General features: G+C 44.4%; 1 protein-coding gene across 1 annotated transcript in view; it reads right to left on the bottom strand.

Annotated features, from left to right (window-relative positions):
• Window positions 1-14,985, bottom strand: part of LOC130488524 (heparan sulfate glucosamine 3-O-sulfotransferase 3A1-like) — an 81,194-nt gene that overhangs the window by 40,737 nt on the left and 25,472 nt on the right. The gene's annotated exons all lie outside the window — the stretch shown is intronic.

The following is a 14,985-nucleotide window of genomic DNA, read 5'->3' as shown; positions in this document are numbered from 1 at the left end:
CAGTCCTTCCTCCAGGCAGCAACCCTCGGAGCTCCAGGTATGGGGAACTGCTGCCGAACCCTCAAGGCCCCTAGTGTGAGACTGCCCTATCTGACCACAATGCAGCTAGAATGCTTGGCAGACGGACACACAAAGTATTCAAGTCAAATCATATATAGAAACATGCCATGCCACCATGTCATCCACTCTCTTCTTCATCCCTGCTTGGAGGGGCTTAGTGTTGGCCAGTGATGCTTATGCTTTGTTTCGGCTCTGTTTCAGATTTCTGCAATCCAAATCATATTGCACTATTTTATTGCATGTCCCATCCTCCTGTTGATTGTTATCGGCTTACGCTGCATAATCCGCAGGGTTGTTAACCTCCAGGTGGCGGCTGGAGATCTCCCGCTGTAACAACAGATCTCCAGGCGAAAGAGAGCAGTTCCCCTGGAGAAAATGGCCGCTTTGGCAATTGGACTCTATGGCAATTGAAGCCCCTCCCCTCTCCAAACCCCACCCTCCTCAGCCTCCACCCCCAAAACCTCCAGGAATTTTCCAACTCGGAGTTGGCAACCTGGATCTGCCTTGAGTCCCAGTGAGAAAGGTGGACTATAAACGACATAAATAAGTTATCAAGCAGGTCACCATTGCTGTTCACAGCCCAATATCTGGGCAAGTGAGTATATTAATATGTTAAGTTATGATTTACATTGGTTAAATATTAGTAGAAAATGGCAACATTGTTATTATATCGATATAGGAAAAAATACGCCTGTAATACAAGATCAAGACTCTGGAATACAACTGAAGAAGTGTATTACATGAAACGGCTTGACATGCCTTTGGAGTAGGGTTGCCAGGTCCCTCTTCTCAACCAGTGGGAGATTTTGGGGGCGGAGCCTGAAGAGGGTGGGGTTGGGGAGGGGAGGGGCTTCAATGCCATAGAGTTCAATTGCCAAAGCGGCCATTTTTCTCCAGGTGATCTGATCTCTATCGGCTGGAGATCAGTTGAATTAGCAGATCTCCTGCTACTACCTGGCAGTTGGCAACCCTACTCTGGAGGAGAGTGTCCATCTTGTTGGTGACATTCTTTGGACTCTCCACATAAGACTGATCAATGAGATTACACAATACTCCATATAGGATCAAAGCCACTAACGATCCAGGAGACTTTACTCTGTATAGGCATTAGCCATTCATGAAAAAACATATATATTGTCCTTTTAATATTGTATGAATAGTGTATTAGTATTATTTGTGTATATTTAGGTAGTTTATAGGATATAGTACACTGGTTGTGGAGTAACACGGGTGTTATTGCTTTATATTTCATGTAAGATGTTTTTTGCTGTTAGGATAATGATGTATTAATATTAAAGTTGTATACTTCATGGCCATACTATGTGAGTTGGATTGCCACAGTCCAAGTGAAGCATGATAAGGCCAACTCTGGGAGGAAAGGACTGGTGCAACTCTGCGGCTGCCCGTTCTATCGTAGCGAAACCAGAATATGCAGCAGGCTTAGCCTAAACTAAAAAATTAAATTTAAAAAATCCTATCACTGTCACAATAAATCATTTCTGGGTCCCCTTGCCATCCAGCCCCATGGCAAACTCTCTTTTCCCCATCAGTGCTCTAGCCACTGCTTTTCTGGCGCTCCGCTCTCCCTCACAGGAGGAATGCAAGGAGATACTTTGCTTTCCTAACTACTTCACGCATTTAGTTCAGTCAGCGAGCATTCACTGGAATTAACAGCCTCGCTCCCCACCTTGGGCCTGCTTAGCGCCACACTCTAACTTATTTAGGGCAATGTGTCTACAAATAGAATGGGATTTACTCATCCCCAGCAGGTGTGCACTCTTTCAATAGACCAGTCTAATGAGCAATTAGGCCCTCCTCGGTGATAATGGTAGGCAGAACAATAGAGCTCCGACACAGGGCTAGAATGTAGCATTTCGTACTTTACTTATATCCTATTATTGGTATTTCAATACCGTGGAAGTTTGGGCTGGAAATGTCTAATGGTACTAGTCACAGTTGGCTATTTTGCAACCTTACACTAGCATGCCCTCCCCTACTCCAACAGTTCCAGGGGAAGAAGAGGTTATATGTTGGAATATTCAAAAGAGGCAATTGTTGTTATGTCTTGGTATATATTTTAGCTATCGTATTTTGGTCACATTATGAGAAGACAAGAGTCACTAGAAAAGACAGGCATGCTAGGAAAAGTTGAGGGCAGCAGGAAAAGAGGAAGACCCAACAAGAAATGGACGTACTCAATAAAGGAAGCCACAGCTCTCAATTTGCAAGACCTGAGCAAGGCTGTCAAAGACAGGACATTTTGGAGGACACTGATTCATAGGGTCGCCATGAGTTGGAAGCGACTTGACAGCACTTCACACACACACACACTTTAGCTATGGTTGCCAACCTCCAGGCGACACCTGAAGATCTCCTGCTATTACAACTGAACTCCAGAAGCCCAAGATCAGTTCCCCTGAAGAAGGGTGGACTCTGTGGCATTACATCCCTATGAGGTTCCTCCCCTCCCCAAACCCAGCCCTCCTCGTGCTCCACCCCCAAAATCTCCAGGTATTTCCCAACCCAGAGCTGGCAACCCTAATTTTAGCTCTGTTTTTAATTGTTTTAATGATGTTGTTGGGAGTGGGGTAGTTTTAATGGTTTTCAAATGAGATTTTATTATGTATTTATTATGTATACTTTAATTTGTTAGCTGCCTTAGCGATCTTTGTGGAGTCAGAAAGGTGAGATACAAATTTTATAAATAAATGACAAATAATAAATCGTTCTTTCAGATTTCTGTACCCTTTATCACCACCAACCTGTTGCTTCCTCCTCCTTTCCCAAGCTGCTCCTGCCACAGTTTCTCTTTGCTTTGCTCCAGATTCCTCCACATTTCCTTTCTAAGACTGCCGGCTTCGTCTGCTCCTCCATTCCCTTGGCTGTTGCCAATCTCCACTTCTGCCCCACCGCCTACCACCATCCTATCAAGCCCCACCCAGTTCCATTCTTAGGATAACGCCTACGGATACATGACCGGGAGACCAGCAAATGCTTGCACAATGAGCAAAGGGCTTGTTTCTCCTATTATTTTGCAAAACCTCATTAGAAAATACTCCTCCTTTGTTTCCTGTCTCTTAGCTGTATATTCCAAGTAACAGCGGTGCTCATTTTTGGCTTTTTTGCTCATTGTTTTCAACTTATAGTATCTCTTTCCCTTTTCAGGGTTTTCCAATAGGGTTGCCAACCTCCAGGTACTAGCTGAAGATCTCCTGCTATTACCACTGATCTCCAGCCGATAGAGATCAGTTCCCCCAGAGAAAATGGACGCTTGGGCAATTGGACTCTATGGCATTGAGGTCCCTCCCCTCCCCTCCCCTCCCCTCCCCAAACCCCACCCTCCTCAGGTTCCACCCCAAAAACCTCCTGCCAGTGGAGAAGAGGGATCTGGCAACCCTATTTTCCAATCACTGTTGTTGGTCCCCCCCACCTACCCCTTCTCCCTCATTTCTCAGCACATTTAATGGTACTAAGGCTGCAATCCTATGCATGTTTACATGGGAGTAAGCCTCACTGACCACAATAAGATGGTGCTGTATTTCGTTGTATGCTGGTCACATAATACCATGAATATGAAGACATGGTGGGTGCTAGGAGCAGTCTGGGGAGGGAGACAGCTAATAGCCCAGTGTTATTCTCCACTGGACTTTCCATCACATAGGTGTCTTCTCAAATGTCTCTTCTTAAATCACATATGCTTAGGCCCTTATGGTTGCCAGGCAACCATTTTTTTTCCCCACAGCAGTATTGGGATGTGTGTCCCATTGCTAAAAAGATTCTTCAATTTGTACTCTGCCCTTTCCCAACCCAGGTTGGGCTCAGGGTGGCTTCCAGCATTTTATAAATACAAGAACAACAACATACCGTTAGAATTCAAATACAACATCCAACAATAAATTTAAATAATAAAATCAGATAAATCAAATGGCCCTTATTTATCAGAGCCAGCGTGGTGTAGTGGTTAAGAGCGGTGGTTTGGAGCGGTGGAGTCTGATCTGGAGAACCGGGTTGGTTTCCCCACTCCTGCACACGAAGCCAGCTGGGTGACCTTGGGCTAGTCACGCTCTCTCAGCCTCACCTACCTCACAGGGTGTCTGTTGTGGAGAGGGGAAGGGAAGGTGTTTGTAAGCCGGTTTGATTCTCCCTAAAGCAGTAGAGAAGGTCGGCATATAAAAACCAACTCGTCTTCTTCTGTGCAAGTATCTGGTTGAATCTAATAGTTAGGGTTGCCACATTTTTCTCTGAAAGTTTCTGTGTCTTTAACTGCTCCATGACAGGCTTTTCCTGTGATGGGAAAGCTTTACCAGTTGAATTTCTACCTGTCACACAAAAGGATTCGTGCCAGTAAACAAGATGATAACCCCATCTGAGACTAAACAACTAAAAAAAAAAAAAAAACCCCTCTCTCAGCCCCACCTACCTCACAGGGTGTCTGTTGTGGGGAGGGAAAGGGAAGGTGATTGTAAGCCGGTTTGATTCTTCCTGAAGTGGTAGAGAAAGTTGGCATATAAAAACCGACTCTTCTTCTCCTCCTCCTTCTAATACATACTATGAGTGCACGGACCCTTCTTCAGAGCAGCCTTTGGCCCAAAGGCTGGCAAAAGATGCCCACCTCTGCTGCACTCTGCTGTATTATAGCCCACATATGGCTTTGCTCCATGCCTCTGCTCCAGAGAGGCTAATGGAAGTATTTGCATGCTGTACTGCTCAGGAGGTAATTGGCAGTTACTGCTCTAATGGTTCCAAGTTTTAGTTTCAAATGAGCAATGTACAGTAAGGATCAGTCTTATTAAAGCCATAATAATGAGAAATTAAAGCTTGCACCACAGGGGTGAAGAACTGTGCTTCGTTTGGAAAGATAAGAGTCATGGCGAGGCTGACACTTGACAGCAGAATGTCCCTGGCTCCCGCTGATATCTGTGCAATATATTTAAATGGAAAAAGTGCAGAGTGTATGCAACTAACCAGCTCACTATGGATCAGTTTTCTGTCTAATGAGTGGCTTGTCTGGGTAACACCCCCCCCCAAAAAAAAGCTAAGAAGCCAGCAAGGGAAATGGCCACACAAGCGGTCCCTCTACATAACAGAGGAAAGGAGGAAAATCACTGATTGTAATATTTTATACCATAAGTTTGTATAGATTTTAGCTAAGGGTCTTCTGGGAAGGGAGAGCAGACAGGGTGTTCCCGACCCCACGTCTTAGAGCAGGGGTGTCGAACGCATTTGTTAAGAGGGCTGGATATGACATAAATGTCACTTGGTCGGGCCGGGCCGGGCCTCGCCAGTCCAGATCGGAAAGGGGGTGGGGTGCCTCAGCGGGCTTCCCAGCAGTGAGCTCACCAGCCTAGATCCCGGGTAGGGGGGTGGCTGCCTCAGCCAGGTAGACCACAGGGGACTACCCAGCCCAGATTGGAATGGGTGTTGGGTGCCTCAGCTGGCAACCCCACAGTGGCCTTGCCAGCCCAGATGGGGGGGGGCTGCCATAGCTGGCTCGTGAGCCAGCTAAGAGCTGTCAAGGGGCCAAATCCGCTCCCAGGTTTTATGTTTGGCACCCCTGCCTTAGAGGAACATGAGCTAGGAACGCAGCTCCCTGACATCAGCAGCACACAATGCAGTGAGAAACGGGCAAGGAAGATGGGGTTAGAAAAACACTTCTATTGACTGGGCCAGAAAAGGGAAGGATGGTTCAGCGGCCCTTTAATCTAAATAAGCAGATCAGGGAGCAAAGAGGATAACAGTTTACCCAAGCGATTGTTTCTGCAAGGGAAAAGAGAGGATATAAAGTAGCAAGGACAAAGGGAGAGAGCCCCGTGCCAGTCTGAAATAAAAGCCAGCGAAATGTCTCTCCTTTCCACAAACACAAAAACAACAGGACGGAGGGTTGATGAAGCCGAGGCCCTCGGCAGCTTTGTTCCAAAACAGTGTAACGGAAGCACTGTTGTGAGACGTCTTGTGCAGAGATAGCCATCTCTAAGCTTTTGTTTAGCTAACAGCTAAAGAGTAGCGCTTGGGCACAAGACGTTATCGTGCTCAATGGCCTCGGCGGCTGCTATAACAGTCAAGCTTGAATAGTCAGGAAAGGAAACAGATACCTAGGCTTTGGCACCGGCTAAGGGGCCAGTGGATATGCTACTCACTTCTGAGAGAACTGATGCCGTTTTAAAGCTGTCTCACTGGGTTCTTGCTGCTCACTCATGCCTAGGGTTGCCAACCTCCAGGCAGTGGAAAAGATCCAAACAGCACTCACAAGGTAATATAAGGAAAAAATAAATTTATGGAAGTGCAGGTAAGTGCAAAAAGTGAACATATATACATACAAAATTCAAGAAGATACACATCCAAATTATTTCATGTGATTAGCAAAAATAGTCCAGCAAGGTAAATAATGCAGCAAAGGAAATCAATGTCCGCTGAATCAGATATAACACTATATATTGTCTATAAAAGACTTTCCTGTGCTTCTAGGTAGCTGGACCAAAGATGTCCGAGGCAAGGACCACAGCGAAGAGGTGCCAAGAAGGGGTGCCAGGACGTGTCGTCTAGATCATGATGAAGCATATGGCTTCATCAGCTACATGTATCTCTGCTATAACAGTCAAGCTTGAATAGTCAGGAAAGGAAACAGATACCTAGGCTTTGGCACCGGCTAAGGGGCCAGTGGATATGCTACTCACTTCTGAGAGAACTGATGTCATTTTAAAACTGTCTCACTGGGTTCCTGCTGCTCACTCATGCCTAGGGTAGCCAACCTCCAGGCAGTAGCTGGAGATCTCCTGCTATTACAACTGATCTCCAGCCAACAGAGATCAGTTCACCTGGAGAAAATGGCTGCTGTGGCATTTGGACTCTATGGCACTGAAGTCCTTCCCCTCCCCAAACCCCGCCCTCCTCAGACTCAGCCCCAAAAATCTCCCGCCGGTGATGAAGAGCAACCTGGCAACCCTACTCATGTTGTGTAAACTGGTGAATTTGTATACTTGCAAAGACATTACAAATAGGGTTGTATTGTACCCTGCTGAGGTCCCTCTCCAAACCATGCCTTTCCCAGGCTCCACTCCCCAAATCTCCAGGTATTCCTCGACCCAGAGCTGGCAACCCTAATTACAAAGCATTATCATGTTCAGTACATTCTTTCCACAAGGGAACTGATGCTGTAAAGGCTGCCTCTATGGAACTTCCAAGAGCTCAGGTAAATGGGAAACAGCCCAACAACAAATACAAAAGAATGTGGCAGAATCCCACTGTTTCTTTATTTAGATCATTTAAAACTACGCATTATCTTAGTTTGTATTTGCTAGATAAAGTTATTTTGCAACCAATCAGGACCCACAATTTGTAAGAAACCATCTGAACCTCAATCATTCCATCCAGTTTCAGTGGGTATGTAGGGTGGGGTTGCCAATCTCCAGGTGATGCAGGAGAGCCTGGCAAAAAACAACTGACAGAACTAGTGATATAACAAGGTGTATTAAGTGCACTAAAGGACAACAATTAGGACTAACAGAGCTATATGCAAAACATATACAAATTCTTTTCAATAGTCCACAAAGGTACAAGTATCCAAAAGATGCTATAATGGTAATGCAATAAGAACTTTCTTCATTTGGAGGTAAATAGGAAGACGATCATTTCTTTTTCTTCTTCAGTTCCGTTCAAATCAAATTTTCAATAAATGCACAAAAGAACATCCAAGTTCGATTTCTTTCTCCCATAGGGATGAAAAAACAACTATGCAAACTCCAAGTAATATAGTTCCAATGCAGGATAAATCATATCGGATACATAGTTGCACAGACGTTTCTACTAGGTTGACTGTTCCCAGCGGAATAGAGCAAGTAATTGCTCTGTTAGTCCTAATTGTTGTCCTTTAGTGCACTTAATACACCTTGTTATATCACTAGTTCTGTCAGTTGTTTTTTGCCAGGCTCTCCTGCACTAACTTTCTTACCCTTGGTACTGGTGCAGAGGTGTTTATTTTGGTTGCTCAACCTCCAGGTGATGGCTGGAGATCTGCTATTACAACTGATCTCCTAGTGATAGAGGTCAGTTCATCTGGAAAAAATGACTGCTTGGGAAAGTGGACGCTGTCATTGTACCCCACTGAAGTCCCTCCCCTCGCCAAACCCCACCCTCCACAGGTTCCACCCCCAAAATCGCCAGGTATTTCCCAACCCGGAACTGGCAACCCTAAGTGGGGCATATTGTGTATTCCAAAAGCTGCCCTCTGCTCAATCAAAGGCAAAAAGAAATGGTTAGCAATTGCCTCCTTACACTAGAGGAAAAAGAGACCTTCACTCCAAATCCAGAGGCGAGGGACTGCTAAATTCCTATTAGAATAAGATGGTGACACAGGAAACTATAGACTGCAAGAGAGGAGAGATTAGAGGGAGCCCCTTGATGAGGATATTCTGTTGTTCCAACCCAAGACCCCGTAATGCTACCTAAACCAACTGGTGACTTTTAAAACAATTTTAAACCATTTTGAACAAAGTTATGCTTTGTCTGAGATTTAGGATTCTTGGCTCTTGGAGAGGAAATGCTCTGTGCTTTTGGACTGGGAGTGAGGATGTGATGGGGTGTGAATCTAAAGAAGTGTGGAAGTTTTCCAGTCTGCATTATTTTTTAGACGTTGCAGCTGGAAGTGTAGATTGGTGACCTCAAAGTTGGAAGAGTAAAATGGTGCAAAACTAGAACTGGCTAGTTAGTTCAAATTAATGTGAAATTCAGCCTTAGCCCCTACTTTTTTATCTTCTTTGTCCCCTTTGAAGTCACTATAGGTCACAACAATGCAAAAACAATAATAACAGAAGCCACACCTTCTGTGTATCGCTACTCTAGGGATTTCCTGTTGTTCCTTCATCATTATGGAATTCCACTCTATGTGGTATTACAGGCTATTTATGCATGGGCTGTTTCAGTTGTCGTCACGCCCCCACCTCCCTCGACTACTTTGGGGCTTTGTTTACATTATGCACATTTTCTCTGGGCTTTAGAAGTCACCTTGCTCTCCCCTCATGTTTTCCCCGAGTTTTCAGGATACTGTTTTAGCCCAAGTTTAAAGTCTGCCTCACATGAACACATAAAGCTGCCTTATAATGAATCAGACCCTTGGTCCATCGAAGTCAGTATTGTCTACTCAGACCGGCAGCAGCTCTCTGGGGTCTCAGGCGGATGTCTTTCACATCATCTTCTTGCCTAGTCTTTTTATCTGGAGATGCCAGGAATTGAACCTGGGACCTTCTGCATGCCAAGCAGATGCTCTACCACTGAGCCACAGCCCCTCCCCTCGATCCCAAATCAAAAGCTGGTCCTGTGCATATTTGTCAATTCGGGTTTTTCTCCCCATGCCCATTCTCACTTCTCCCTCCCACTTGTCTTTCCCTCTCATCCAACCCCTCCCCTTGATGCAGTCTTTTTTTTGTGTGTGAGTGCAAGACTAGAGAATGCTGGGATACTATGAGGCTGCTTATTTGGTCAGTTTCACAATGAATGTTGGTCAGTTTCAGACCTCCACTGGATCAAACAGTTTTGTTTTGTTTTGTTTGCAAGTGCAGGACTAGCCAGAGAATGCTGAAATAATTACAAACTACCTATGTGGCTGCTTATTTGGTTTCACAGCCTGATTGAGCAGAACTGGGTTGATTTGCCACCCTCCCCTTATATGTGTCCTCTTTAGGATAAGCATGAAAGCCTTTTTTTTTTGGCAAATGTAGGACTAGCGATATAATGTTGGAATAATAACATATGACCTATCCACCTGCTTATTTCTCCAGTCTCCATTTAATGTCCTCTTCAACCACCTCCCCAGACGGGGGGGCTACTAGGCAAAGTTAAAATGAAAAAATCCTACCACACGACTGGAGACCTAATTTTTTTTTTAAAAAAAAAAACCACTACAGCCAATTACAAGTATTTACCGGGGTTGGGGGGGTATACATTCGTGCTACATCTTTGAGTATTCTGCCAGTCCCATTTGTTCTCTAAGGAGACAGATAGTGTTCCAGCCCTCTGCAATACCCTTTCTGTGCCGCTCCTGCTGTGCAAATCAGCAAACACAGTTTTAGTTAATTGATACAGCGCAGATCTTGGGGAAAGAAACTGCCTTCACGACGGTTGCCCAGCATAGATGCTACGCTTAGCTATGATTAATGTTGCAACGCGTAGCTTGCAAACCTCTTCAAAGCAGAGTTTCGCATTCTAGTTCATGGGTAAATGTTAACCACAGCTTAGGCATTCGTACCTAATACTTAAAGCAGGGTAGGTGGAGGGAAACCATGATTAAATCAATGTGTACGTTGCTCTGCATTAGTTATAATAAAAATAAAAATAAAACACAGTCTGGCATTCTAGACGCATAACAAATGCAATCCATTTGCAAGAACTTAAAAAATATATATAGTCTGTCTCATTTTCCAGTTCAAATGGTTGCAATTAGGGATATAGGGTGATAGAAAAATTCAAGCTGGGGGAAAGGAGATAGATATCAAGTATCAAGATAAATGCTGCCCTCCCTTTAAATGCCGTCCTATGGTACCCACACCGTGGTCAGCACGCTCACGGCCTTGGATGGTTTTTTTAAAGAGAAACTCAGGTACCGTAAGAAATGGATGATACACCTAGTAGACCCCAGCGTCAGAAGTAGCATCAGCCACTAGTAAGACTGTCATGGTTAGGGGGAGATATGATACAGGTCTGTAATATTATGAATGGTATGGAGAGAGTAGACAGGGAGAAGCTTTTCTCCCTCTCCCATAATACTAGAACGTGGGGTCATCTGCTGAAGCTGGAGGGCAAGAGATCCAAAACAGATACAAGGAAGTATTTCTTCACACAACACATAAACTGTGGAACTCCCTGCCCCAAGATGTGGCGATGGCTGCCAACTTGGAAGGCTTTAAGAGGGGAGTGGACATGCTCATGGAGGAGAGGTCTATCCATGGCTACTAGTAAAAATGGACACTAGTCATGATGCATGACTATTCTCTACAGTATCAGAGGAGCATGCCTATTATATTAGGTGCTGTGAAACACAGACTGGATGCTGCAGCAGTCATTTTGTTTGTGGGCTTCCTATAGGCACCTGGGTGCCTCTAAGAACTGGTAGCCTGTTCACTCTGTGAACAGTCTGCTGGACTTGGTGGACTTTGTTCTGATCCAGCATGCCTTTTCTTATGTTCTTATGTACTCTCAGAGAGGCAAGGAAGGGATCCAGGAATTGTTTCAACAGAGGGAAAGAAAATAATGAAACCATTTCACTCTAAATGAGCATGACCTAAACCTGGAGGTGAAACACATTAGCCATGGCCTGACCCAAGTTACCATTCTCTTCTTTCACCCTTCCCCTTAGAAAAAGTAGGGTATCAGTGTCTTCTTCTGCTCCAAAAAATGCAGCAGGACTTAAACAGCACTGCCCATTAAAGCCAGCTGAATGTATTATGTTAGACACAGTGTATCCTGTCACCAAGTAGGGCTGCCCATGAGGACTCCATGGAGGAAAAGAAAGAAATCTGATCCAATTCCTGACATTACAACCCCTCCACGCCTCCTGTCATCTCTCTTACATCCTGGGATTGAATAGCTCCATAAAAATGGCCAGTGTGAAAGGCAGATTCAAAAACTGGAGAAACATAATCCTGATGCGAAACCTTTAAGGTACTCAAAGCTCTCTGTCTTTGACTTCCACTTCCTCTCCTCTGCAACTCCCTGATGGCCAAGGTCTTGGATTTATGGGCTGGAAGTTTAAGTATTTTGCACTGATGGAAAAACACTAGGAAAGAATTCCAGTGAGCCCCAAATCCCCTTTGCTTGAGTCACCAAGTTCAAGGATTCTCCTTATGTACATAGTTACTTCAGCTTCTTCTTATTAACATTTATTTTATTTAAGTAAAAATCTCATTGATTGATAGATTTTTAGCACTTTAAGGAAGTCCGGGGATTTTATAATAGAGAAAAAGCCAAGTAACTGAAACAACAAAGGGAAAAAAATTAGTCTGCTAGCTGTTCCCTAAGATTGTCATGGCAGAACAAGCAGCATTCAACACCAGGGGGGACTCTAAAACAATCAGACTTAAAGATCCCTTTATCACATCTCTTGTTCAGGGTTATGGATTACACAGACAAATATGTACGAACACACATGTACTGCACAAACTGAGATTATGGTCCTATGTACAAGATTCTGGGTTGCATAAATGTACTTGAGGGGGTTCTCACAATTAGCTTTCCCTCCAAGTTCACCAGGAGATACCCAGAGGTCCTATGAAAGCACAAATGAAAGCAAAAAGGTCCTCAACATACATTTTAATGAACATGGGTATGCTGGAATGGAGCTTGACACTCCCTCCATGTTAGGGTTGCCAGGTCCCTCTTTGCCATCAGCAGGAGGTTTTTTGGGCAGAGCCTGAGGAGGGTGGGGTTTGGGGAGGGGAAGGACTTCAATGCCATAGAGCCCAATTGCCAAAGCAGCCATTTACTCCAGGTGAACTGATCTCTATCGGCTCGAGATCAGTTGTAATAGCAGGAGATCTCCAGGTAGTACCTGGAGGTTGGCAACCCTACTCCACATTCATTCCCCCAGAACATTATGAGTGGTTAACTGAGCAGGAGTTCAGTACTATGCCTATTAACGGTTATTAAATTGAATTGAGCAGGAGTTCGACCATTCGAATGGATGGGATGGGAACAGAGGCCATCTCTGATTTGATTCAAGCAACATTTGCACCATACGCCTGTTGAAATACTAGTCAGGAGTTAGGATAAGAGATGTGTTTGAGGGGAAGCCATTATATAATAACTTTGTTGTGAGAATAACCCAAACCAGAAAAGCTCAGTCTACATTCTCACTGTTATCTACAAAACCATGTCTCCTGGTATGCTCCTGTAAGGCTCCTGGTTCCTCAGAACAAGGTCTGCTTGCAGTGCCATCATGTAGACAGGAAGACAAATTCTGCTCATACCTAGGGTTGCCAACTTCCAGGTACTAGCTGGAGATCTCCTATTACAACTGATCTCCAGCCGATAAAGATCAGTTCACCTGTAGAAAATGGCTGCTTTGGCAACTGGACTGTATGGCATTGAAGTTCCTCCTCTCTCCAAACCCTGCCCTCCTCAGGCTCCATCCCTAAAAGCTCTAGGTATTTTGCAACCTGGAGATGGCAACCTAACCCCAAGGCCATCTGATTTTCGCGACAATTGTTTGCTATTTCTCTGCTCCAGCTACTGGTACAGGCAAGTAGGACTCTGGAACCCAATTCAAAAGATTCTTATTTAGAGCCAACACTTTCCATCAGCAGTCCTTGTCACACTTTGACACTGCTCGGTTTGCAATGTGACTCAGCTGACAAGTTTACACAGGATCCAATTTTCATAATGTATTTTTATCAGAAGAGGTGACGAACTGGGAACTCATGCATAGTAAATGGGGACTAGGACCAAGGCCGAGAAGTTTATTAGAGCAGAATTCTTGCCTCTGACTGACATCTCGACTCCAAAATCCACTACAGATCCTTGGGTTTTATACAGCAAAGCTTCTTAAACTGTGGGTCGTGACCCCTTATGGGTAACTAAATGTGGGGTTTGCAAAAATTTTGGCAACAGTAAAAAAAATTCTGACCCTTTTATCAGTAAATGTTTGATTTGTATACCTATTTTATATACCTAGATATCAGGGGTCCCGTAAAACTTTTTCGGCCAAAAAGGGGTCGGGACTGGAAAAAGTTTAAAAAGCCCTGTTATAGAGGAACAACCATGATTTTAAAAACTTTTCTTCACAACCATGAGGACTATAATCTTGTCTTTTTTGTTAGTAAATGGATTCTGACAAAGCCATCCAATTCTGTCCTGGCAGGGGGGAAGATTTCAAGTCATGGAATTATTATAGCCATGCACATCTAACACCTTTCCTAGAATCATTATCATTCTTCTCCCACCCCTCCTGCCATCATTCAAATCAGACACGATGCATTATGATACAAAAGTACCTTATATCATCGAAGAATTGGTATTCATAAAAGGACTTTGACAGCAACTGGGAAACTGGCAATATTCCCTCTGCTTCAAGAACGCCAGCAGGTCGCAATTGTTAAAATTAGGCCCAAGACATTCACTTCCAACGCCAGCAGGAAACCATCTGCTAGCGATCTCGCTGCCATGCACAGGCATACCAGAGCTGGTGAATATATTTTTTTACACTTCCGCAGAGGCCATTTCCCAATTTCCCCTTGGGCTGCATAGCAGTTGTGGATGGAGGCACAGAGAAAGGGCACGTATTTGATCAGGAGAGAATTTCCTCTTCCAGATTTGACCGGGAGGGAGGAGCACAGGCTGTAGACGGGTAATGTGAAATGATCAAAGAACACTTGTTAAAAATGGTCTGGACTGAAGACACTGGAAGGTCAACATTTCACAGATAAGGAAGGCAAAAGCAAGGGCAACCACACACAGGAGACAGTGTCAAGAGGTTTAGCTATTATGACTACAACATGGCAAAAAAGAGCAACCAAAATGACCGGGGGCTAGAGCAACTGCCCTATGAGGAGCGGTTAAAACACTTAGGGCTGTTTAGCTTGGAAAGAAGGCAGTTAAGGGGAGACATGATAGAGGTCTATAAAATTATGCACGGTATGGAGAGAGTGGACAGGGAGAAGCTTTTCTCCCTCTCTCATACTAGAACACGGGGTCATCTGCTGAAGCTGGAGGGTGAGAGATTAAAAACTGATACAAGGAAGTTTTTCTTTGCACAACACATAGTTAAATTGTGAAACTCCCTGCCCCAGAATGTGGGCTGGTGCCAACTTGGAAGGCTTTAACAGGGGAGTGGACATGTTCATGGAGGAGAGGGCTATTCATGGCTATTAATAAAAAAGGATACTAGTCATGATGCATACCTATTTTCTCCAGGATCAGAGGAGCATGCCTATTATCTTA

Source organism: Euleptes europaea, chromosome 1, assembly GCF_029931775.1.
Source record: "Euleptes europaea isolate rEulEur1 chromosome 1, rEulEur1.hap1, whole genome shotgun sequence".
Lineage (NCBI taxonomy): Eukaryota > Metazoa > Chordata > Lepidosauria > Squamata > Sphaerodactylidae > Euleptes > Euleptes europaea.
The sequence above is the reverse complement of the archived record's forward strand: the minus strand, read 5'-3'. Positions and strand labels throughout refer to the sequence as shown.